General features: G+C 43.5%; 1 protein-coding gene and 1 pseudogene across 4 annotated transcripts in view; one reads left to right on the plus strand and one right to left on the minus strand.

Annotated features, from left to right (window-relative positions):
- The window catches only part of ZC3H12B (zinc finger CCCH-type containing 12B), a 116,931-nt gene that overhangs the window by 9,951 nt on the left and 80,217 nt on the right, over positions 1-26,763 (plus strand). Inside the window, exon 1 of one of the 4 annotated variants that reach the window (XM_056540856.1) lies at positions 12,620-12,730. The exons of 2 other annotated variants lie outside the window; for them this stretch is intronic. The gene's annotated coding sequence lies outside the window, so the exon portion shown is untranslated. Of the gene's footprint in view, positions 1-12,619; positions 12,731-23,208; positions 23,334-26,763 lie in introns of those variants that run through there. One more of the 4 variants, XM_056540853.1, reaches the window with a different exon arrangement.
- Positions 22,289-22,398, minus strand: LOC130292123 (U2 spliceosomal RNA; annotated as a pseudogene).

The raw sequence follows: 26,763 nt of genomic DNA on the forward strand, positions 1-26,763 counted from the left end.
TATATGCCGGAGCGTCTTATATGGCGAAAAATACGGTACTCTAATTTATGTCAGAAAATGCTGGAAGTTGCATTTAGTTACTAGATAACTACAACTCCCAGCATGCCCTGATGCAGCCTATGGTTGTGTGGGTGTTGCACTGTATAGTAGTACAGTTTAGGTTATTGTGTAACATGCTGGGAGTTGTAGTTTTGGTTTGTTTCAGCTGCAGAGCCATAGGCTGTGTCAAGGAATACAGGGAATTACAGTTAGTAACTACAACTCACAGCATGCCCTGATGCAGCCTATGGCTCTGCAGCTGACCCGAACCAAAACTACAACTCCCAGCATGTTGCACTTTATAGTTCTACAGTTTAGGTTATGGTGCAACATGCCGGAAGTTGTAGTTTTGGTTCGGGCGTGTTTGTGTGCATCCGTGGGGCTCTTGGTCGGCGGGTGAGTATGAAGGGGGTGGCATTCTGGTGGTGCAATTAAGTGCGGGTGGCCAGAAGCCACTAAAAATAAATGAAAAAAAATGAGCACAACTGGCAGCAGCAACACCCTTGGGCACGGGCCCCCCGGTGACACGGGCCCTTGGGCACTGCCCTAGTGCTCAACGTGTCAGTCCGCCCCTGTACAAAACATACATACATACACTGGCCAATGCCCCATATCATACATTACATACATACATCATACATACATACACACCCGCCGCCGCCCCCCCCCCCCCACATCATACATTAGATATACACATCACACAGACATCATACACACATCACACCATACATATGCACACATACATACACCCGCCGCTGCCCACCCCACATCATACATTACATACACCATACATATACACACATCATACATACACCCGCTGCTGCCTACCCCACATCATACATTACATACACTCACGCCATATATATATATATATATATATATATATATATATATATATATATATATAACCACCCTTGCCACCGCCTGCATGCTCGGCCTCCTCACCTGAGCCGGCCATGAGTGGACAGCAGAACTGTAGTCCCGGCACTCAACCGCTTGCAGCTAGGCCGCATGAACTCTTTTTTCACACACACACTAAAGGCCGGCCGGCACGCCAGGGGCGAAGAGCAGACTTGTGCGTGCCTGCGTAGCACACGTCTGCAAACCTGCTCCCAGCAACAACAGGCCTGTATCACCGAAACGCTCTGCGCAGCGGCCCCAGCTACTGAAATCAGATGAGGTGCAGACTTGCATTCCACACAAGTCTGCATCCGCTCCTGCGCCTCACGCCGGCTTTAAATAAAAATAAGGGGGAAGTCGGTCTGTCCCTGCTTGCCCAATACAGGGCTAAATCTATGAAAAATTCACCTGCCCGGCACCTGGAACTACATGTCCCGGGGGTCGGGCGATAGGATTTCCACATCCCTGACAATATAGGTCTTTTTTAACTCACGTTATTTGAAACGCACAATAAAAGTTACGTTTTATTAGGGGATATTTGGCATAATTGTGCCTGGTTGGCACTTGTATTGTTTGCTGGTAATTGCCTTCCCTAATAAGGGTATATTTGATAGTATATTTCTGCAGACTCTGCACAGAAATGCATTGCCATCTATGAGACGGGCATTTCCGAGCGGTCCTAGCGCCTGCATGTTCTGCTGGTGCTCCGTTGTCAGGGGAATGCACATGAAGATTTTCGATTAGCAAGCAAGCCACAGGGTCAAAAGTGGCCCCAATATTTTTGGACATGGGCTGCAGCTTAAAGCACAGTTAGAGGTACCATAGAAGTCTCGCCTAAAAAATAAAATACCCGGGCTGAAAAATAATAAAACAATAAAGAAGACTCCCCTGCCTAGGCTACGATAGGCAGTGTATGGCTGACCACAGGGGGAACAGAACGAGATACCAGGACACTGGGAGAGCCAAGGCAGGTGATTCCGCTTTGTTTTATATTCTTGCAACCCGGGCATTTTGTATTTTTTTTTCTATGATGATCTCCTTTTTAAGCACATAAAAATAAATGTCACATTCCATGACCAATTTCCAATTTTCTGTGGTAATGGCTTTTTGACCTAGGTGTGAAAACAGCTTTCTCTTGCCTTTAGGGTTGTTAGTTACTGCTTAGCCATTTTCTTGCTGAGCATCTTCTTTGTCATTGGTACTAAAGAGCAGCAAGTAGTTCCCCAGCACCCCACACATAGGAGAAATCTCACAGCATGCAGATAATGCAGTGAGTCATCCCTATGCTTCCATAGTACTTACTACCTGACAGATGAGTCACTTCTGCACTGGAGCTAAGGTGGCAGCTTTTTCTACACGGTACACATGTTAATACCAAGTTTTCTTGTTGTAGGAGATATATTACTAGTAGTGGATTCAGATATCTATTTATCCCTCAGGCTTGTTGTTGTTCAGTTTTTTTTGTGTTTTTGTTTTTTTTTTTAAATGAGAAAATGTTCAATACAAAATAACATATAAGGGTACGTTCAGACGAGCGTATTTACAGCGTATTTTATGCTGCAGATCCGCCGCTGAAGGACCTCTGTATGCTGCCTTTACATGTGCCTGCTCTGAGCAGCAATACACCGCTACATGCAGACACACTGAAACAATGTGCATGCGCGGCGCGGTGTACTTGCACACATCACGGCTGCTCCCCCTGCTCTATAAGCTAGGCCGAGAGCTGCCGCAATGTGCGGCCACTCGCACATCGTAAAAGCAGCATACAGAGGTCCTTCAGAAAAACGCGCTGTAAATCCGCTTGTCTGAACGTACCCTTGGGGTAAGGTCATGTGTGCGTATTTTTTTCTGCAGATTTGCTGCTGCACAGAGATGTGGAAATCCTATCGCTCGACGCCCGGGACATGCAGTTCTGGGTGCCGGGCAGTTGAATTTCTCTGACATTTAGCCCTGCTTCGTGACAAGCAGAGTCGGACCAATGACCCAGTGGCACTCAAGGTGTATGGAGCACGCTCCGTACTCGGCAAACCCCCAGCTGACTGCTGCTGTCAAAGTGGCATCTAAAGGGACTTTTACCATCCTTTGTGGTCTAGTGGGGTAGATCTCCCTGAGTGCAGAGCCAGAGCTTACTTTTTCCTCCATGCTGCCGTGGATCTGCATTTGAGTGAGCCTGCCTGGAGCAGGCTCAAACACATTAGCACATATCACACAGATTAAAGGGGTTGTGCGCTGCCCTGCCTTTCGGAGCTCCGCTCGCAGCGTCCGGAAGTTCATTACTCCGAACTCTGTGTGCGGGCTTCCGTGTTCGCGGCCGCCCCCTCGTGACCGCTGTCACGCCCCGTTCCCATAGACTTTGGTTGAGGGGGCAGGCGTGTCGAGGGGGCGGCCGCGAACACGGAAGCCCGCACACAGCGTTCGGAGTAATGAACTTCCGGACGCTGCGGGCGGAGCTCCGAAAGACCGGACAGCACACAACCCCTTTAATGTAAAACTTGATTAATCAGTGTGAGGAATCTAATAATTCCTTTTTATAGTCTCCCAATGGACTAATAAAGTGTATAAAAAAAAAAAAGTTTAATAAAAGTAAAAAAAAAAAAAAACATCACTCCCCCTTTTCCCATTTTTCATACAAAGAACATGTAAACATAATAAAAATAAATGTATTTGGTATTGGCGCGTGAGTTATTAACGCCTTGTTTATAAATGGCGTTGCGGCACGGCAGGTTTATGAAGCGAGCTCAGGAGCTGAGCTTGCATCATACCCGCATGGTCCCGGCTGCTATCAGCAGCCAGGACCCGTGGCTAACGCCGGACATCGCCGTTCAGGCAGATGTCCGGCATTAACTCTTTAGATGCGGCGATCAAAGTTGATCACCGCCTCCAAAGTGAAAGTTTGCTGGCTGCTCAGTGGGGCTGATTGTGACCACCGAGGTGAAACCACGGTGTCCCGATCAGCTATGACGCACAAGGAGGGTCCCTTACCTGCCTCCTCATTGTCCGATCGCCTATGGGGGGGTATAACATTGCAAGAAAAAGTGAAAAAAAAAAGTTAATAAAGATGATTTAACCCCTCCTCTCCCCTAATAAAATTGAATCACCCCCTCCCCTTTCCCATTTTTAACCCCTTAAGGACCAAGCCCATTTTCACCTTAAAGCGTACTAGTCTGAATTACTCTCAAAGGGAGGGGGTGTGGCCTCACTGTGCAGGTCTCCACCCCCTCCCTCAGTATACTGTCTGCTCACATCTCCCCTAGCATTAGCAAAACTACAACTCCCAGCTTGTCCTCATTGACAGTAGTGGGACACAAGCTGACAGTGGGAGGATTTTCCCTCCAGCTGTGAGCCCTGTGCTCACAGCTGTCAATCAAGGAAGTGTGTCCATGACATAGGTGATGACGCATGGACACAGCAGGACTAGTATGTGTCCAAGAAGGCAGGGGGGGGGGGGGGAGTTGTTGGACTGGCTTTTTCAGTATGAAATGCTGAAAATTTTCTAATGAAAGCAATTGCAAAACCTATTTGGTTATACATGCTTTACAACATATCAAAAGTTTTTGTATCTGACAGTGCCCATTTACGGACCAGAGCATTTTTTTTGCAAATCTGACCACTTTCACTTTATGCATTAATAACTCTGGGATGCTTTTACTTTTCATTCTGATTCAGAGATTGTTTTTTCGTGACATATTCTACTTTATTTTAGTGGTAAATTTTTGGCAATACTTGCATAATTTCTTGCAGAAAAATTCCCAAATTTGATGAAAATTTTGAATTTTATTTTACTTTGAAACTCTCTGCTTATAAGGAAAATGGACATCCCAAATAAATATATGTATTGATTCACATTTTTTGCGATATAGCAATACGGCCCCCCGGGAAAACTTGCGATTATCTGTTCGGGACGGCTCCCGTGTGCTGCTGCAAGCAGGGTCCGGCCAGAGTAGGTAAAAAACAAATTTAAATACGAACAGTCAGTTTTTCCATACCAGGGTGCCTCCAGTTGTTGCAAAACTACAACTCCCAGCATGCCCAGGGTTTCACAACAGCTAGAGGCACCCTGGTAGAAAAACACTGAGCTAAGTAAAAGGGCACAGGGAGAAAAAAAGCAGTAGGACCTTTTCCTTTTCAGCCAATCACTGGCCGCAGCAGGGTCACGTGTCAAGCCAGTGATTGGCTGATGGGGAAAGGTCTTTTTCGTCTGCAAACACTCTAGAATGTGACGGGGGGAGAGGGGGGGGGGGGGGAATGTGCCATGGGGGAAGATGTGATATGGGCAGAGAATGTGACGGGGAGATGTGAAATGGGCGGTGGGCATAAAATATGTGGATTGATGTAAAGTGGAGGGGATTGGACATAAAATTGGGGGACTTTACCATTTACTTATATCGCATCGTGTATTGAAATCGCAATATTTAGGCCCATAATCGCACATTTTTCCCATATAGTGCAGCCCTAGTGGAAACCTAGCCTAAAGAGCCCTGAAAATGGCTGTCCACTGACTGCCCCATCCAACCAGCCAGCGCTTGAGAATTTAGGTGTACAAACCTTGGGGCATCATACTCAAGAAGACTGGAGGCTGTTTTTTTTTTTGCCAAAGGTGCTTCAAATACATACAGAGTAAAGGGTGTGACTGTCACTGATTAGTTACATATTATGTAAATTGTACAGTTTGGACGTCCTTGGATGGCATCATTTGTTAAGCCTTTTACGTAAATATAAAGATTAATGTACCATCAGAACTAGTTCTTTGTTCTGTCATGTGTAACATTTAATACCTGAATGAGCATGTCTGTCATGTACATGCAAGGGAACCATCATTATGTGGGCTGAGCCAATCATTACACTTAATGTTGCTGAACCTGTATTCCACATCTTCATGAATGTTGAATATGTAGTCTGAGACCTGATTTATATGGATTTGTGATAGAAATATTGTTTTCAGTAATCCATATAAACAGATTTTCTCCTAAGGCATTGAGGAACATGCATTCAAGACACCAGAAACTAGTGTGAAACATTGTTTCAATCATGTGGGGTAAGCATTGCTTAAATGTCCACTGTTGTTATGAATAACTTGAAATGTCGTAGGGGGAGATTTATCAAAACCTGTGCAAAGGAGAAGTTGCCCATAGCAACCAATCAGATTTCTTCTTTCATTTTTAAGAGGCCTTGTTAAAACTGAAAGAAGCGATCTGATTGGTTGCTATGGGCAACTGGGCAACTTTTCCTCTGGACAGGTTTTGATAAATCTCCTCCCTAGTGTTCAGAACAAGCCAGGAGAAGTTCACGCAATCTCTCCTGGCTCCGTGTCACACGATCGAGACAAACTGGCCATGTAATTCTATGAGCATGACACAGGCGGGGGAAGGCAGAGATCTGAACACGCATGTTGTTAGGACATTTCCCAATTTTTTTTAGAATGGAAGATATTCCTTAATGATCAGATTTTACCATCTGGAACCCTGTAAGTGCATTTTCTGTCAAATACCCTTTTCCCCTATCTACAGCCTAATGAATAACAAGATAATGGTGTGGACTTGCAGGGACTCCCACTTATACGGAGGACATAGGAAAATTGTCCCTAAATGAATAGAAGGCACGTGTATGGCCAGATCTCCGTTTTTCTTTGGGACTTGTAAACATTGCCAAGCCCAGCACCAAGCAGCTTGTTATCCCTTATCGAGGATAGCTTTTGATGTTGGGACTATCCTTTTAAGATAAAAGATTGGTATCTAAAAGAAAGTGCAATACTAATACATATACTAAAATATACATAAAATCATAGAAATAAAACAAAAATTCCCCTTCAACAAAATCTGATCAAATGGTTGGACCAAATATAATAGCAATACCTATGCACAAATAGTGTACCTTATCAATATGATGTGCTAATTATTGTGATATACTGCTATAAATATCCAAGATCAATGACTTAGTACATAGGATAAGTATTTTGCATCAAAGGCTCTATTCTTATCTCATGAGACCTCATTAGTTTCTCATAATCATCAGTGGGTTAAATATTCATTCAGCTGCCCCTGTGAGGGAAACAATTGCAGCAAAAACCATATTACATGACTTTTGCCAGTGGGCAGGGTTAAAGTTTGCAATATGCTGCACAGTCTAGTTCAACCATCAAATCTTATGGTGTCCTGTGAAATAAATGGATGGTTCATAGGACTGCTCGACCATCTGGAATGTGCTTGGGCATCTTCGTTTGGAGTCTGCAGACCTCTGCTAGGTCTAAGATGCCCAAGCATGCTCTGGATGGGTAAGGGGGCATTAACCCCTTAAAGACACCAGATGTACATGTACGTCCTGGTGCCCTGGTACTTAACACACCAGGACGTACATTTACTCCCTGTGCATGACCACGAGCACTAAAGTGGTGCTCGTGTCATATGCAGCAGATGTGCGCCTTTAACCCCTCAGATGCCATGATCAATACAGATCACGGTATCTGCGGAAGTGCATTCGGTAAAATGGATGATCGGATTGCCCGTGGCGCTGCTGGGGGGATACGATCATCCATAATGACGGACAGAGGTCTCCTCACCTGCCTCAGTGTCTCCAGGGGTCTTCTGCTCTGGTCTGAGATCGAGCAGACCAGAGCAGAAGATTGGCAATAATACTGATCAGTGCTATGCCCTAGCTATGCATAGCACTGAACAGTTTTAGCAATCAAGTGATTGCTATAAATAGTCCCCTATGAGGACTTTTACAGTGAAAAATCCCCTCCCCCAATAAAAATGCAAATCATCCCTTTTTTCCATTTTACCCTCAAAGTGTAAAAAAAAAAAAAAATGTATAAACATATTTGGTATCGCAGCATGCGTAAATGTCCCCACATAAATATATGTACTGTTGTTATTGATCCTGTACGGTGAACAGCGTAAATGTTAAAAAAATATATATATATTTGAAATAAAAAAGTCCAAAATTGCTGCTTTTTTGTCACATAATATTCCAAAAAAATGTATTCAAAGTTTCATATATGCAAATGTGGTATCAATAAAAAGTACACATCACGGCGCAAAAATTAGTCGTCATACCGCCGCTTATACGGAAAAATGAAAAAGTTATAAGTCTTCAAAATAGAGTGACTGACTGTCTCCAGATCTGTGGTATCTCAGCCTGATGTGTAATAAGCCAGATCTGGCAAAACACAGTATCACATCCTCAGGCTGAGATACCCTGTCGCATACCATTCAGTTCCCTGCTGTGGTCTGTAGTTTGTTTTTATTGGTTTCACTTTGTGTGCATATACAGTCATGGCTGTAAATGTTGGCACCCCTGAAATATTCAAGAAAACTTTGTATTTCTCACAGAAAAGGATTGCAGTAACACATGTTTTGCTATACACATGTTTATTTCCTTTGTGTGTATTGGAACTAAACCAAAAAAAGGAGGGGGGGGGGGGAAAAAGCTAATTGGACATAATGTCACACCAAACTCCAAAAATGGTCTGGACAAAATGATTGGCACCTTATCTTAATATTTGGTTGCTCACCCTTTGGAAAAAAAAATTACTGAAATCAGTTGCTTCCTATAACCATCAATAAGCTTCTTACACCTCTCAGCCGGAATGTTGGACCACTCTTCCTTTGCAAACTGCTCCAGGTCTCTCTTATTGGAAAGGTGCCTTTTCCCAACAGCAATTTTAAGATCTCTCCACAGGTGTTCAATGGGATTTAGATCTGGACTCATTGCTGGCCACTTCAGAACTCTCCAGCGCTTTGTTGCCATCCATTTCTGGGTGCTTTTTGATGTATGTTTGGGGTCATTGTCCTGCTGGAACACCCAAGATCTCGGACGCAAACCCAGCTTTCTGACACTGGGCTGTACAGTGCGACCCAAAATCCGTTGGTAATCCTCAGATTTCATGATTCCTTGCACACATTCAAGGCATCCAGTGCCAGAGGCAGCAAAACAACCCCAAAACATCATTGAACCTCCACCATATTTCACTGTAGGTACTGTGTAGGTCTCATTCTGTTTTTGGTAAACAGTAGAATGATGTGCTTTACCAAAAAGCTCTATCTTGCTCTCATCTGCCCACAAGACGTTTTCCCAGAAGGATTTTGGCTTACTCAAGTAAATTTTTGGCAAAATGTAGTCTTGCTTTTTTATGTCTCTGTGTCAGCAGTGGGGTCCTCCTGGGTCTCCTGCCATCGACGGATAGTTTGCGTAAACACTGATGCTCCCTGAGCCTGCAGGACCTTGAGATTGTTGATATTTTTCCACAATTTTGGTTCTCAAGTCCTCAGACAGTTCTCTTCTCCTCTTTTTGTTGTTCATGCTTAGTGTGGTACACACAACTCAAAGACTACGTGAACTTTTCTCCTTTTTTTTTTATATGCTTTCAAGTGTGATTTTTATATTGCCCACACTTGTTACTTGCCCCCGGTGAGTAACTTATTTTTCCACAATTTTGAATGGGTGGCAATAATTTTGTCCAGCCCATTTTTGGAGTTTGGTGTGACATTATGTCCAATTAGCTTTTTTTCCTCCCTTTTTTGGTTTAGTTCCAATACACACAAAGGGGGGAATTCATCAATCTATATAGAGTAATTTTAAGTGTATTTTCTTGCGCAAAATCTTGCGCAATGATGTTTTCTGCGTTCTTTTTGTGCATCTTTTTTGGTGGAACTTTTTCTAAAGAGGTCACCCTTCGGGTGTACTGTAGAGCCATTTTTCCTGTAGACATCTAATTACTGACTTTTTTTTTTTGGACGCACAGAAAGAATGCAAGTCTCATTTTTTTGCGCAAATATACACCACCTCGGAGGACACGTACCAAAGTGTCTATTTTCACACAGTAAGGACTGCAACTCCCATCATGGACTCTGCCCATGATGGGAGTTGTAGTCCTGGGGCTGAGGTGCAGATCGCAGCAGGTCATTATCCAGCGACCCACTGTGATCTGCATTTATTAACTATACAAGCTGGCAGTACATGCGGCTACACCGCGCTGCCACCGGCTCCTGTATACACTGTCATAATTCATAATCCCCCCGGCCGGAACACGGGAGCTCTGATTGGTCAATAGCTATCCACTAATCAAAGCTCCCCTCTCCCGGCGGGGATTATGAATTGTAAGAACTGTATATAGGAGCCCGCGGCAGCGCAGTGTAGCCGCATGTACCGCTGGGACTACTAGAGTCTGTCCCATGATGGGAGTAGTTGTAGTACCGCAGCGCTGCTGAGGGATGGCACTTGCACATCCCCCGGCTGTAAGACTTTTAGGACTACTACTCCCATCATAAACTGTCTATGATGGGAGTTGTAGTCCAGGGGCTGAGGTGCAGATCTATTGACCAATCTCCCGGCGGGGATTATGAATTATGTCAGTGTATATAGAAGCCGCGGGCAGCGCGATGTAGACGCATGTACCTCCCGGCTTGTTAACTTACATGCGGATCGCAGCGGGTCTCTGCAGAATGACCCGGTGCGATCTGTACCTCAGCCCCTGGACTACAACTTCCATCATGGGATAGAGTCTGTCCCATGATGGCAGTAGTTGTAGTACCGCAGCGCTGCTGAGGGATGGCACTAGCACATCCCCCGGCTGCTGGACTTTTAGGACTACTACTCACATCATGGACAGACTCTGCCCATGATGGGAGTTATAGTCCAGGGGCTGAGGGGCAGATCGCACCGGGTCATTCTGCAGAGACCCGCTGCGATCCGCATTTATTAATATAACAAGCCGGTGGTATAGCATCTACAATGCACTGCCCGCAGACTTGTATATACACTGCAATAATTCATTATCCCCGCCACCGGGGTCTATAACTATTCTCCAATTAGAGCTCCCATGTTCCGGTGGAGATTATGAATTATGTCAGTGTATATAGGAGCGCAGTGTACCTTCATGTAACACCGGCTTTTTAACTTAAATGCGGATCGCATCAGATCATTCTCTGGAGATCTGATGCAATCCGCATTTATTAACTAAATTAATGGCCTTACATGCGTCTACATCGTGCTCCCCGATGGCTCCTATATACACATAATTCATAATCGCCGCCGGACCACGGGAGCTCTGATTGGAGAATAGTTATTGACCAATCAGAGCTCCCCTCTCCCGGCCGGGATTATGAATTATGACAGCTGTATATACAAGTCGGCGGGCAGTATGATGTGGCTACATGTACCGCTGGCTGTCTCTGTAGAATGACCCGGTGCGATCTGCACCTCAGCCACTGGACTACAACTCCCATCATGGGCAGAGTCTGTCCATGATGGGAGTAGTAGTCCTAAAAGTCCCACAGCCGGGGATGTGCAAGTGCCATCCCTCAGCAGCGCTGCTGTACTACAACTACTCCCATCATGGGACAGACTCTGTCCCATGATAGGAGTAGTAGTCCAAGGGAAGAGAGACAGATCTCTGTTCACATTATGCATTTTGCATAATGGGAACAGAGCCTTTCTGGCAGTGTGTTCCCAAACAAGGAGACTCCAGCTGTTGGTTAACTACAGCCCCCATGATGGGAGTTGTAGTTTAGCAACAATTGGAGGCTCCCTGTTTATGCATTATGTGCGCTCTTCCCAGGGGAGAGCAAAAAAAAAAGTACTAACCCATATTTCTTGTTTTTCTCTTCATTTCAGATACGTGAATGCGGAGGACTACATCAGATTCAGGGGACTGCGACGATGACCAGCAATTTTTTTTTTTTTTTTTTTTTTTTATTCAATAAAATGGTTAACGAGGGCTGTGGGGGAGTGTTTTTTTTTTATATAATTTTTTTTTTCCAATGTGTCTTGTTTTTTATAATTGAATGTTCAGGGTTAGTAGTGGAAGCCGTCTTATAGACGGAATCCATTACTAAGCCAGGGCTTAGCCTTAGCCCAAAAATCAGCTAGCGCTAACCCCCAATTATTACCCTGGTAACCACCGCCACGGGGAAGAGCCGGTACCAACAGGCCCGGAGTGTCAAAAATGGCATTCCTGGGCCTAGGCGGTAACAGGCTGGTGTTATGTAGGCTGGGGAGGATAAGTAACAATGGTCCTCGCCCACCCTGGTAACGTCAGGCTGTTGCTGCTTGGTTGGTATCTGGCTGATACTGAAAATAGGGGGAACCCTATGCGTATATTTTTTTTTTATAAATAAAAAAAGTGTGTGGTTCCCTAATTTTTTCAGTATCAGCCAGATACCAACCAAGCAGCAACAGCCTGACGTTACCAGGGTGGGCGAGGACCATTGTTTCTGGCCCTCCCCAGCCTAAATAATGCTAGCCTGTTACGGCCTAGGCCCAGGAGCGCCATTTTTGACGCTCCGGCCGTGTTGGTACCAGCTCTTCCTGGAACCCCTGTGGCGGTGGGTACCGGGGTAATAATTGGTGGTTAGCACTTGCTTTTTTGGGGGGCTAACGCTAAGCCCCGGCCTAGTAATAAATTATGTCTACAAGACGCCTTCCACTACTAAGCCTGAAAATTCAATTACAAAAAAATACAACACATTGAAAAAAAAAATTATTTAAAAAAACACTCCCCCACAGCCCTCGTTAACCCCTTTTATTGACATTTAAAAAAAATGCTGTTCATCATCGCAATCCACAAAATCTGACATAGTCCTCCGCATTCACATATCTAAATTTCGAGAAAAAAAAGTTTAGTACATTTTTTGGTTTCCACACACCAGCCAAAATGCAAGAAAGAAAAACTGAAAAGACGCAGGAAAAAGCTGGGACAGTTTTTCTGGCGTTTTTTTATGATTGACAAAAAACCACAATGGAATCCGACCTCAAAGCAATAGAACAAAATCCTTACGTCCACTTTTCCTGTGAGGTAGAGAAGACTTGTACGGTAGAGCGAGGGGGGGAGTTTCTATATTTGCACAAGATTTATCAAAGGAGTGTACAGCCTTAGTAAATTCTGAGCAAGAGTGTACAATAGACAAGCAGTGTACAGGGGTAGATCTGTGTCTACAATAGACACATATTGATGAATTCCCCCCCCCCCCCCCCCCCCCCCAAAGGGAATAAATGTGTGTATAGCAAAACATGTATTACTGCAATCCTTTTCTGCCAGAAATACTTAATTTTCTAGAAATATTTCCAACATTAATGGCCATGACTGTATGTGACTCTGTAATCATTTTTATTACATTTTTGTAGGATGTGATCCACAAAGCATCAATTTTGATCATTAATTATTAATGATCCTGTACAGCAACTGCCGTAAATTGTAAAATGACATATTTGATATTGCTGCGTGGGTAACTGTCTGAACTATTAAAATAAAATGTTACTAACATTTTAATTTGAATAGTTCTTCAAACTGTGTAATTTTAATAGTTCTGACAGTTACCCATGTAGCAATATCAAATATGTATACAATATTGGTATACAATAGGAAAAGGGGGGGTTATTTACATTTTAATAAAACGTATTTTTTATTTTTAACTTTGCACTTTTTATATAGCACTCCTATACACATGGCGGTATGTGCAGAGCATTGCACCCTAGTGTCTGTACTACAAACACTAGGTTGCAATGCTCTGCACATACCCCCAGCCCACCTCCATGTGTATGACAATATGAAAGGCAATGCGGCAGTAACCGTGGCAGCATGAGCCCTGAGCAGGGCACATCAAACAATAGTGGCAATAGCAGTATGGTGAGGTCCTCCAGGGCAGGCTGCAGCTCCATAAAATGGAGGCACAACATACTGCATCCACAGGCGGCAGTGGGGTAGGAGAGCATAGCAGCAGCTCATGATTGGTGGGTCAGCGGAGGTTGGGACAGGGACTTGACGTACAGAGGCTAGGGCGGTGTGGCCTAGCGCCTGACTGCCCGCAGCAGCCTTATATCCGCTGGCGCCCGGACAATTTGGCTTATTATTCGATAACTGGATTCATCGACAGCGAATCCCGTAATCAAATTTTATTGATTAATCATTGCAGCCCTAGTTGTAACCAAATGGCTCTGAAGGAGTTTTATAAAAACACATATATCAGCATTCCACAGGATACTTGATACACTTATGATTGTGGGCTCCACCATGGGACCCAATATGAACGCTATAATGCAGTGTTTCTTAATTAGTGTGCCTCCAACTGCTGCCAAACTACATCTTCTAGCAGGCCCTGACAGCCTTTGTCCTGGCATGCTGGGAGTTGTAGTTTTGCAACAGCTGAAGGCGCACTGGTTGGGAAACACTGCTATAATGGGTTCTGAAACTCCCTTTCTGTAACTGCAATGCAGAGAAGTTTAAATAGTGGCCATCGTGCATTTGGTTTCCCGCTTCATTCAGTGTACGTGGATCTGACTGAAAACACCAAAGAACAGTGATTGGCTGTTTATTGGCCCCATAGAAATAGTTGAAGTGCAGGGGCCCCATTTGTTGTGTTAACAGGGCAACAAAGCCGAGACAATTTCCGATTCACAATGTAAATAAGAATATTTCTGTTCAGTCAGTTCAAGCAGTAAGCTGCACATTCATAATGTCGTATTTGATTTCTTTTTTTTGTTTCTAGTGTGCAATGTTTTAACAAGATAATGTTTATAGACCCCGATAGCATAAATATATTTTCCACCTGATGCAAAATATTTCATGAAGTGGATAAAAGCGTTCTGCTTTTATTAATGTAAAGTTTGGACTATAGTTAGAAAAAAAGGATGTACTCTGCATGATGTTATCTGTCCTAGGAGTCAGTCGTGACTCTCATGAAAAGAAGTATTTAGGTAGAAAGGTTTGGTTGCTAAGTGCTGGGCATCTGTGGCTTCCCCCTCCCTGCATCCAGCTAGTAGTATCTATTATTGAGCTAACACCACTTTCATAGAGATCTCTAGCAGGCTACTTTGCCATAGCTGTGCCATTCATCTTTTTTCTACAGACTAAAATGTGATTTTTTTTGAAAGTATTGTGTTTGTGTACGTCACTGTTGCATTCACAGCTATGGATGTTGACCTTTTTTTAAATGTTGTCACTTTTGGAAACTTGAAAATCACAGAGAATGTGATAAAAAATGGCTTAAAATGCGAGAAAAGAGGCCATACTATTACACCCATGCTGTTCTATCAGGCAGGCTGCCCAACATCTTCTATCGGCACCACACAGAGCACTGGCACCCTGGGCTCCTCCAGCAACACAAGGCCAGACTATAACCTGAAAAAATATTAGATAAACATGAGGTATAACTGGCTATTTTGGCCAAAGTATGCAAGCTAGCAACAAGGGTCCGAAGTCCATTACAGGTCCCTATACTAACATTATAAAAAGAATCACAAAGAATGGGATCAAAATTACTTAGAATCACAGAAAAGAGGCCAAACTTACTAGTAACTGGTAGGAGGGCAGGTTAAAAACCTATTCCCAATATCATGTAGACCAGCCACCTTTGTATGCCTCATCTGTGTCCAGTACCCATTGCTTTTCTCCTTAGTGTATAATAGGGAAAGTGTTATTCAACAATATATGAAATAATGTATACATTTTATTGATGACAAATTAGAAAAATGCAGTCCTCATGAATCTTTTTTCCTAACGCTCTACCTTTTTAGAGAGAAATCCAGTAATAGAAAAGAAAATCAGCTATGACATTGCAAAAACAGAACTATGGTAAATGCAAACTGCTCATAAGCATTGCAAAAATTGCCATATTGATATTGGTTTTACAGCAAGAGAATGCTAGTCTAGTCCCTCCCAGTCCTTTACCCCTGTAATTTAAAGTGTTTTTCCATTATGGCTAATTTTAGCAGTTTAAATAAGGATAAAGCATGTTCTTTAACATTGCGCCAATCTTGGAATTCAGAAACAATAAAGAAATGACATTAGACAGAAGACATTATCATTTCAGGCAAAGGCCTGTGCTCTGCTAATGCTTGAACTGGAGTTAGGTTACCAACTTATATAAGCATTCTACTTTTGGCCAGACAGAAAAATAATACATACCATGGTTATTGATAAAATATTGCTGCAAACGGATCTAAAGTAATCTGAGATGGCCTGATCACAAAAATTAGCCGGTGCCATGCTGGAGAAGCAAACCTCTCAAAATAGCAAACCTCTGGGCAGGATTAGCCAGTTTTCACATACCTCTTCCTCTGCCACGTCTTTACTCCACTTAGCCACCCCCCATGTGCCCGATCCTCCTCCAAATGGCCGGGCCTTCCTCTTGCTTTATTGACTATGTAGTACCAGGTACTGCGCTGGTGCCTAACACCAAAGAGACTAGGGAGTTTTGCCGATTGCGCCGATAACACTGATCAATGGTATGTTAATACATGCCAGTGATCAGTGTAAAAGATCATTGTGTGCAGTGTTATAGCCTTTTCCCTTTTCCCATTAAAAAAAAACTGTGTTAATGAAAATAAACATATGTGGTATCGCTGCATGCAAAAATGGTACCGATAATATAACTTCAGACCATGGCGCAAAAAATTTGCCCTGTACGCGGAAAAATAAAGTTATAGGGGTCAGAAGAGGACATTTATAAACATATAAATTTTCCTTCATGTAGTTACGATTTTTTCCAGAAGTACGACAGAATCAAACCTATATAAGTAGGGTATCATTTTAACCGTATGGACCTACAGAATTAAAGATAAGGTGTCATTTTTACCAAAAAATGCACTGCGTAGAAACGTAAGCCCCCAAAATTTATTTATTTTTCCCCATTTCGCCATGGATTTTGGGTTAAAATGACTGTCACTGCAAAGTAGAATTGATGGTGCAAAAAATAAGCCATAATATGGATTTTTAGGTGGAAAATTGGGTTATGATTTTTAAAAGGTAAGGAGGGAAAAACGAAAATGCTAAAACTGAAAAACGCTGAGTCCTTAAGGGGTTAAAAAGCACCATAATAGAAATTCCCTGATATTTTACACTACCGAGATGGCATTTTTGTGCAATTTGTTTAAAAATAGTAGCCCAGATTTATCAAACTGTGTAAGGCTGTAATCACATGGCAGAATTTCCGCACCAGAATCCACATGCGGAAATTCAGAAGTGTGAATGGGAGTGCAGAATCCCATAGAAGTCTATTGGGCTTTAATTTGAGACGGAATCCGCATGCGGAAATTCTGCCGTGTGAATAGACCCTAAGTAAAAATGTGGAGTGATTTTCCAACAGCACCTAATCACAGCTCAGCTAACGAGCTCTGGTAAAGTGAAAGCTGAGCTGTGATTGGTTGTTATGGGAAAATCACTCCAATTTTTCTCACAAAGTTTGATAAATCTGGGTCACTAGTCTTGACGTTTTTTTCCCCTGCGTTTTTATCATGACAAATTGTGATTCTTTCCTTATTTGACCCCATGGTTTCTATTGCATAAAAAGGGGGAGGGAAAAAGGTTCCAGAAAAAATGCCAATGCTAAACCTTTATGGCTTTTTTTTTTTTTTTTTGTTAAGAGTCTTATGAGAGAGAAATGCTATAGTCTCAACATACTGGCATTTTGGAAAATTTAGGTTTCCACTTGTTTGTTTTTTTTGTACACCTAAAAAAAAAACGCCAGAAAAACTGCCACAGGTTTTTCCTGCGTTTTGGCAGTTTTTTTGGCGTTTTGCCTGGTGTGTGGAAACAGCCAGTTTTGTCCCCTGTGGCAGTTTTTCTCACTGCCTTCAGGTACCACTCTGTGGGTCGGATGCTGAGCACCCGGTCCACAGAGTGTAAGGAGATGAGGAGTGATGTATAGCATCACTACTCACCTCCCCGGCCGTGTAGTATACAGGGGTGCATAGTGTACCCGTGTATACTACACAGGAGCCGGGAATCCTGTTACCAGACTGACAGGACTCCCTGCTCCTATAGCCCTTTTGGGCAGTATACAGAATATACAGCTATCTATAGATAGTTGTATATAGTGTATACAGAGGAGGAGATCCCCTTACCTCCCTCGCTCCCTGTCCCCGTTTCAGTGTAGCTCCGCCCCCTACAGACGTGATCCAGGCTGGTAAGTCTGAAGCTCTGTTAACAGTGTCGGTTTTGGATAATGTGAACAGACCCTTCTGGCAGTGTCTACCCAGACAGGGAGACTCCAGTTGTTGCTAAACTACAACTCCCAGCATGCCCAGAAAGCCAAAGGCTGTCTGGGCATGCTGGGAGTTGTAGTTTTGCACCAATTGGAGGCTCCCTGTTTAGGTAGACATTGCATTATGGGCGCTCTCCCCAGTGGATCTGTGTATGCAGAGGATTACGTCGGATTCGATGGATTACGACGGATGAACTGGATTTTTTTTTATTTTAATAAAATGGTTAACAAGGGCTGTGGGGGAGTGTTTTTTTTTTTTTTTTAATAAAATAATTTTTCTAAAATTTGAGTTGAATTTTTTTTCTTTTTTATTGAATTTTCAGGCTTAGTAATGGAAGCTGTCTAATAGACAGAATCCATTACTAAGCCGGCTTAGCGATAGCCCCAATAACAGCTGGCGCTAACCCCCAATTATTACCCCGGTACCCACCGCCACAGGGGTGCCGGGAAGAGCCGGTACCAACAGGCTCGGAGTGTCATTAATGGCGCTCTTAGACCTAGGCGGTAACAGGCTGGCGTTATTTAGGCTGGGGAGGGCCAGTAACAATGGTCCTCGCCCACCCTCATAACGTCAAGCTGTTGCTGCTTGGTTGGTATCTGGCTGGTAATGAAAATACGGGGAACCCTATGCGTTTTTATTTATGTGTTTATAAAAAAATAAAATAAACCCATAGGGTTCCCCGTATTTTTATTCTCAGCCAGATACCAACCAAGCAGCAACAGCCTGATGTTACCAGGGTTGGCAAGGACCATTGTTACTGGCCCTCCCCAGCCTAAATTACGCCAGCCTGTTGCCGCCTAGACCCAGGAGCGCCATTTTTGACGCTTCGGGCCTATTGGTACCGGCTCTTCCCGGCACCCCTGTGGCGGTGTGTACCGGGGTAGTAATTGGGGATTAGTGCTAGCAGTTTTTGGGGCTAACGCTAAGCACTGGCTTAATAGTGGATTCCGTCAATAAGACAGCTTCCACTACTAAGCCTGAAAATTCAATAAAAAAAAGACCCATTGGGAAAAAAAAATATTTTTAAAAACACTTCCCCACAGACCTTGTTAACCATTTTATTAAAAGGAAAAAAAAATCCAGTTCATCCGCCGCAATTCATCGAATCTGCCGTAATCCTCTGCATACACGGATCTGAAACGAGAAGAAAAAAAAAACACAAAATATTGGTTAGTACATTTTTGGCGCTGTCCACTGGGCAGAGTGCCCATAATGCAATGTCTTCCCAAACAGGGAGTCTCCAATTGGTGCAAAACTACAACTCCCAGCATGCCCAGACAGCCTTAGGCTGTCTGGGCATGCTGGGAGTTGTAGTTTAGCAACAGGTGGAGTCTCCCTATCTGGGGGGGGGCACTGCCAACAAAAGGGTCTGTTCACATTATATAAAATGTACAATGTGAACAGAGCCTTACTAGCCTGGTTCTTGTCTGTAGCTTCACCCCCTAATGACGTCATCACTGGGGTGCGGAGCTACACGGACCTGCCCGGGATGGGAAGTAACCGGACTTCGTCTTTTGTATACACTATATACAGCTATCTATAGATGGCTGTATATAGTGTATACCGCCCAAAGGGTTAACTTACACTGTCCAGCAGTGTAAGTTAACTCTTTCCTTGCTGGGCGTGCGCATAGCGCACAGCTCAGCAAGGGGTTAAGTGAGCCAGCAATGTGTATACTGTATACACATTGCAGGATCACTGTGTTCTTGCTGGGCAGTAGATATACTATGTATATCAGCTGTTCTCCCTGCTCTGTAGCCCTGAGTACAGCTGATCCCGACAGTCACTTCAGGAGGTTTGCAGCGGGTGTCAGGAGGAGTGACATCCGCTGTGCTCTGTCCCTTACTGCAGGTACTACTGCTCCCAACATGGAGCGCACACTGCTCCATGTTGGGAGCTATAGAACCTGCATTAATAGACAGATCGCAGCAAGTGTAACTCCTGACACCCTCTGTGATCCTCCTGTATAATGTATAGATGCGGCGGCCGCTCTTCTATGGTCCCCTGCACTGACGTATATATACACCTATTAATATTTGCCACAGAGAGTTGTGATTGGCTGGAATCATCTGGCCAATCACAGCTCTGCGGGAAATATGACTAGGTGTATATATACAGCAGTGCAGGGGACCATTGAGGAGTGGCCGTATCTATACATTATACAGGAGGATCACAAGGGTGTCAGGAGTTACACTTGCTGAGATCTGTCTTTTAATGCAGGTACTACAGCTCCCAACATGGAGCAGTAAAAAAAAAAAGTGAAAAACACATAGGGGGAGATTTATCAAACTGTGTGAGAGAAAAAGTGGAGAGATTTTTCACACCCCTACCCCTTAATTCCCTGGTTGAACTTGATGGACATATGTCTTTTTTCGACCGTACTAACTATGTAACTATGTAACAACCAATCACAGCTCAGCTAATGAGCTCTGGTAAAGTGAAACCTGAGCTGTGATTGGTTGCTGTGAAAAAATCTCTCCACTTTTTCTCTCACACAGTTTGATAAATCTGGGCCATACACACTACATTTTTATTATTGTCGGGTATATTTTTAGTGCCCTACCCCCCCACATAAATTGATCCCTGTTTAAAAAATAATAATAAAAAAAAGATACAGTATTGATGGAAGAAATTGTATTTAACGAAATGTATCTTTGTTATAACAAAATTTTAATGGTACCCTAAGAAATTTTAATAAAAAAAGGTATCTCCATCACTTTTTTTTTTGATCGCTAAAGTCCAAAAGAGAATAAAAAAACGCCTGAAAAAACACCAAAGTTAAAACACACATGGCGTTTTTCTTGGCGTTTCTTCACTCACATAGACTTCTATGGGAGGAAAACGCCAAAGTCTCGACAAGAGGACGTTTTTTAAAAACTGCAAAGGAGCCCAATAAACGCCAAAAGGATAAAAAAAAAAAATGTAAACGCCAAACTGAAAAACGCCAAGTGGATTGGCATTTTGAAGTTCCCTTTTTACTTGCAGCTAACATCTGGCCGCAGCGTTTTTCACAAAAAAAAACGCCATGCGGCGGATTGGGTGTTTTTATTGGTGTTTTTGTAAAAAAATAAAAAAAGTGGAAACCTAGCCTAAAGAGGAGTAAAAAAAATGGCAAGTTTCATAAATCCTTAATGACATTCAGCTACCATCTGGCCATATCAGTTTTTCACCAGAAAAAATACAGTGCACCATTTTGGAAATTTTTAGCAAAACAAAAAGAAAGTTTAAACCAGGCCTCTCACAGTTCTCTATTACAAGTACCGTAAATTTGATATAGTTTGTGACAGTCTGTTTAGCATTGCTGGATGCTGGAGTAAAGGAATTTTACATGTGTCCACTTACAATATATTGCATCAACCAGTGTGGCTACAAAATTGATTCTGGTGATCATTATTTGCTTTCTGCCTTTCATTTCATAAGTATGGGTAACTATTCTGTGAACATGGCGGGAACAGTCTCAAGTGATGTGTAAGGTTGCACATTCATGATTTTCATGTAATTTATTTTGTCATTAGATTTTGGTCAACCATTACCATAAAATATAATTTTTTCTAATGGGTGAGGACAATTCATATGTAATTTATTTTTTTAAAGCCGAGGAACGCGCTCTCGATTCACCCAAAGTGCAAGAAAAAGTGCAAACGTGTTACACTAAAAAAAAACGTGCACAAAGGATGCGGTCTATCGCAAGCCCTTCTCCGATAGGAGAGAGGCCCCCCAACAAACCTTACCCTTCGCCTCCGGACCAAAAGGTACCTGCGAGGTTCCAGGTTCGATGTCCCTTTTCGCCGAAGCTACTAGGGGACCACAAATGCTCCCGGCATCCCCCTTGGCGTTAGCCAAGGTATCTGCCCACAGAGCCGATAACGGTAGGTACCCTGCCAAAGCAGGAGTACCAGGGGTGTTTGCAGGGAGGTGCGGAACCTAATGGCCACACACACCTCCCCTAGACCGCCAGGAGGGACACACAGAAGGGCTACCGCATCCTGACAAATCCTGTGAACACACAACACGCAAAAAGTGACACAGTGAGACAAAAAGAAATAAATAAGTGAATGTGTGCAGATATACTGCCCGGACATCCGGCCGGATCTTTAAAAAATTTCTCTGATCCTAGCCAGAAGGCCGGGAATCAAGAGGTGAGTGCCACAAGGTGAAGAGATTATGGTGCCCGTGCTTCAACTCAGTGAGCCAATACTCCCAGTGAGTTTCGGCACCTCGGGGCCACCACTCCCCGAGGCACAAAAGTACCTCGGCTCTAGACCCTCTCAGCCTCATGGCGAGACTTGGAAGGAACAGGTCACATCGGGGCAGCCGTCGAGCTGATTCCTCAGAACCAGCCCCGGAAAGCCCTTGTACACCTGCATCCTCCATGCAGCACCCATCCCCACCAGCCCCATACCGGCGTCACAGTCCACCGGCATGAAAAACTGATAAGAACAGATACTACACTTGATCTTAGCCAAAAGGCCGAGAAGCAACTTTTTTTTTTTAAGGTTTGACCGTGTGGAATTTTTTGCGGACCTAAAACTTTGGTGGACTGCGGTTTTAGGTCCGGTTGGAAAACCGCATATGGGACAAAAATGAGCCGACCAGAGCCAGCGCTTCACTCCTGTTGGCTCATTGAAATACATTACATACGGGCAGCATACGCCAGGAATAGGGGAGTGCCCGGTTTTAGCTCCCCCAAGCCGTATGCGGTCCCGTATTGCATAAAACGTTATGAGAACCCGGCCTTATACTGATAACAAGTTCAAACAGGTGCCATTAATACAGGTAATGAGTGGAGGACATGGTAGCATAACTCGCAGCAGGATTCCCACAGCGGGAAACCCACTGCTACCCGTGTTTCTCCGAAAATAAGACCAGGTCTTATATTTTTAGTCACTCTCTGCCCCCCAACGCCACCCCCACCCCCCCCCCCCCCCCCACCCAGTGCTGCACTCCACTTTGGGGGACTAATCTTATGTCACCCGTGAGCACAGCTTCTCTCCCCCCCTGCCAAATAATTATCAGCCGCTGCGCTGTACTTTGTATTCCTGTGCCCGGGCTGCAAATATTAAAAAACAAACTTTAACTTACCTTCGTCCTTGGTTTCCCCGTTGCTAAGGAACCGGCCTCACTGTCCTCCGCTCTTCTCGCTGCTTCCTGGTGTTGGGGCGTCACAGAGCCTTCAGCATTCACCGGCCGCAGTGATGTCCCGCCTCTGCCGATGATAGGCTGAGCCCACTGTGATGTAAGAAGCTGGCCTGCTTCTTACATCACAGTGGGCTCAGCCTATCATTGGCAGAGGCGGGACATCGCTGCGGCCGGTGATAGGCTGAAGGCTCTGTGACGTTCCCATCCCCAGGACTGCAGCGAGAACAGCGGAGGACAATGAGGCCGGTTCCTTAGCAATGGGGGAACGGAGGACAAAGGTAAGTTAAAGTTTGTTTTTTAATATTTGCAGCCCGGGCATTGTCTAGGTCAGTGGTCTTCAACCTGCGGACCTCCAGATGTTGCAAGCATTTTCTACATCTGGAGGTCTGCAGGTTGGAGACCACTGGTCTAGGTCTTATTTTCGGGGTAGGGTGTATTTTCGGGGAAACACGGTAGTAATAGCTTGTGAACCCCTTAACGACGAGCGTTGTAAATGTATGTCCTGGTGACGTGGTACTTAACGCACCAGGACGTACGTTTACATCCTAAGCATAACCGCGGGCATCGGAGCGATGCCCGGATCATGCGCGGCAGGTCCCGGCTGCTGATCGCAGCCAGGGACCCGCCGGTAATGGCGGACACCCGCGGATGTCTGCCATTAACCCCTCAGATGCCATCGATTAATACAGATCACGGCATCTGCAGCATTGCGGACACTTAAATGGATGATCGGATCTCCCGCAGCGCTGCCGCGGCGATCCGATCATCCAGCACGGCAGACTGAGGTCCCCTTACCTGCCTCCGCTGCCTTCCGGGAGTCTTCTGCTCTGATCTGCCTTCCCGCAGACAAGAGCAGAAGATGACCGATAACCCTGATCAGTGCTATGTCCTATACATAGCACTGAACAGGGTTAGCAATCGAATGGCGGCTATTAAAGTATAAAAATTAAAAGTGAAAAACCCCTTCCCCCAATAAAAACGTAAATTGTCCCATTTTCCCTATTTCACCCCCAAAAAGTGTTAAATTTTTTTTTATATACATATTTGGTATCGCCGCGTGCGTAAATATCTGAACTATTAAAATAGAATGTTAATGGTACAGTACGGTGAACGGCGTGAACGGGAAAAAAAATAGTCCAAAATAGCTGCTTTTTTTTAATAACCTTTTATTCCCCCAAAAAATAATAAAAAATGTATTAAAAGTTTTATATAAGCAAATATGGTACAGATCACGGTGCAAAAAAATGAGCCCTCATACCGCCGCTTATATGGAAAAAAGAAAAAGTTATGGGTCTTCAAAATAGGGGGATTTTAAACGTACTAATTTGGTTAAAAAGTTTGTGATTTTTTTTTAAGCGCAACAGTAATAGAAAAGTATGTTATCAAGGGTATCATTTTAATCATATTGACCCAAAGAATAAAGAAAACATGTCATTTTTACCGTAAATTGTACGGCGTGAAAACAAAACCTTCCAAAATTAGCAAAATTGCGGTTTTCTTTTTAATTTCTTCACACAAATAGTATTTTTTTTGGTAGTGCCATACATTTTATGGTAAATTGAGTGATGGCATTACAACGGACAACTGGTCGTGCAAAAAACAAGCCCTCATACTAGTCTGTGGATGAAAATATAAAAGAGTTATGATTTTTTGAAGGCGAGGAGGAAAAATCGAAAACTTAAAAATACAATTGTCTGCGTCCTTAAGGCCCAAAGGGGTTGCGTCCTTAAGGCCCAAAGGGGTTGCGTCCTTAAGGGGTTAAAGGGGTACTCCAGTGAAGACCTAAATCAACTGGTGGCAGAAAGTTAATTAAAAAAAATCTTAATCCTTCCAGTACTTATTAGCTGCTGAATGCTACAGAGGAAATTCTTTTCTTTTTGGAACACTGATGACATCACGAGCACAGTGCTCTCTGCTGACATCTCTGTCCATTTTAGCAACCATGCATAGCAGATGTATGCCAAGGGTAGCATGGTGGCTCAGTGGTTAGCACTACTGCCTTGCAGTGCTGGGGACTTGGGTTCAAATCCCACTAAGGACAACAATAAATAAAGCATTATTATTATAATAACGTCAGCAGAGAGAACTGTGCTCGTGATGTCTTCAGAGAGCATTCCAGAAAGAAAAGAATTTCCTCTGTAGTATTCAGCAGCTAATAAGTACAGGAAGGATTAAGATTTTTTAACCCCTTAAGGACACAGGACGTAAATGTACGTCCTGGTGCGGTGGTACTTAACGCACCAGGACGTACATTTACGTCCTGTGCATAATCGCGGGCATCGGAGCGATGCCCGTGTCATGCGCGGCTGATCCCGGCTGCTGATCGCTGCCAGGGACCCGCCGGCAATGGCCGACGCCCGCGATCTCGCGGGCGTCCGCCATTAACCCCTCAGGTGCCCGGATCAATACAGATCCCGGCATCTGCGGCAGTGCGCGATTTGAATGAATGATTGGATCGCCCGCAGCGCTGCTGCGGGGATCCGATCATTCAGAATGCCGCACGGAGGTCCCCTCTCCTTCCTCCGTCCGGCTCCCGGCGTCTCCTGCTCTGGTCTGAGATCGAGCAGACCATAGAACAGATCAGTGTTATCGGCGATCTTCTGCTATGTCCTATACATAGAACAGATCAGTATTAGCAATCATGGTATTGCTACGAATAGTCCCCTATGGGGACTATTCAAGTGTAAAAAAAAATGTTAAAGTAAAAAAAAAGAAAATCCCCCCCCAATAAAAAAGTAAAACGTCCGTTTTTTCCTATTTTACCCCCAAAAAGCGTAAAAAATATATTTTATAGACATATTTGGTATCGCCGCGTGCGTAAATGTCCGAACTATTAAAATAAAATGTTAATGATCCCATACGGTGAATGGCGTGAACGGGAAAAAAAAAGTCCAAAATTGCTACTTTTTTTTAATACATTTTATTTTAAAAAAATTATAAAAAATGTATAAAAAGTTTTTTATATGCAAATGGTATCAAAAAAAAGTACAGATCATGGCGCAAAAAATGAGCCCCCATACCGCCGCTTATACGGAAAAATAAAAAAGTTAGAGGTCATCAAAATAAAGGGATTATAAACGTACTAATTTGGTTAAAAAGTTTGTGATTTTTTTTTAAGCACAACAATAATATAAAAGTATATAATAATGGGTATCATTTTAATCGTATTGACCCTCAAAATAAAGAACACGTCATTTTTACCATAAATTGTACGGCGTGAAAACGAAACCTTCCAAAATTAGCAAAATTGCGTTTTTCTTTTTAATTTCCCCACAAAAAGTGTTTTTTGGTTGCGCCATAAATTTTTTTATATAATGAGCTATGTCATTACAAAGGACAACTGGTCGCGCAAAAAACAAGCCCTCATACTAGTCTGTGGATGAAAATATAAAAGAGTTATGATTTTTAGAAGGCGAGGAGGAAAAAATGAAAACGTAAAAATTAAATTGTCTGAGTCCTTAAGGCCAAAATGGGCTGAGTCCTTAAGGGGTTAACAGAAGTAATTTACAAATATGTTTAACTTTCTGCCACCAGATGATTTAAAAGAAAAAAGGTTTTCACCGCAGTACCCCTTTAAGTGGTTAAAGCAGCACCCTGGGGGGAATATTTTATGGCATATCTTTTTTTATTAGCATATAAAATGAGTGCCAAAAAAGAAATAGGGAAGTAAAATAGCAGTGAAATCGAAACAAATGTGCAGGCAAATAG

Source organism: Hyla sarda, chromosome 9 (genome assembly GCF_029499605.1).
Source record: "Hyla sarda isolate aHylSar1 chromosome 9, aHylSar1.hap1, whole genome shotgun sequence".
Taxonomy (NCBI): domain Eukaryota; kingdom Metazoa; phylum Chordata; class Amphibia; order Anura; family Hylidae; genus Hyla; species Hyla sarda.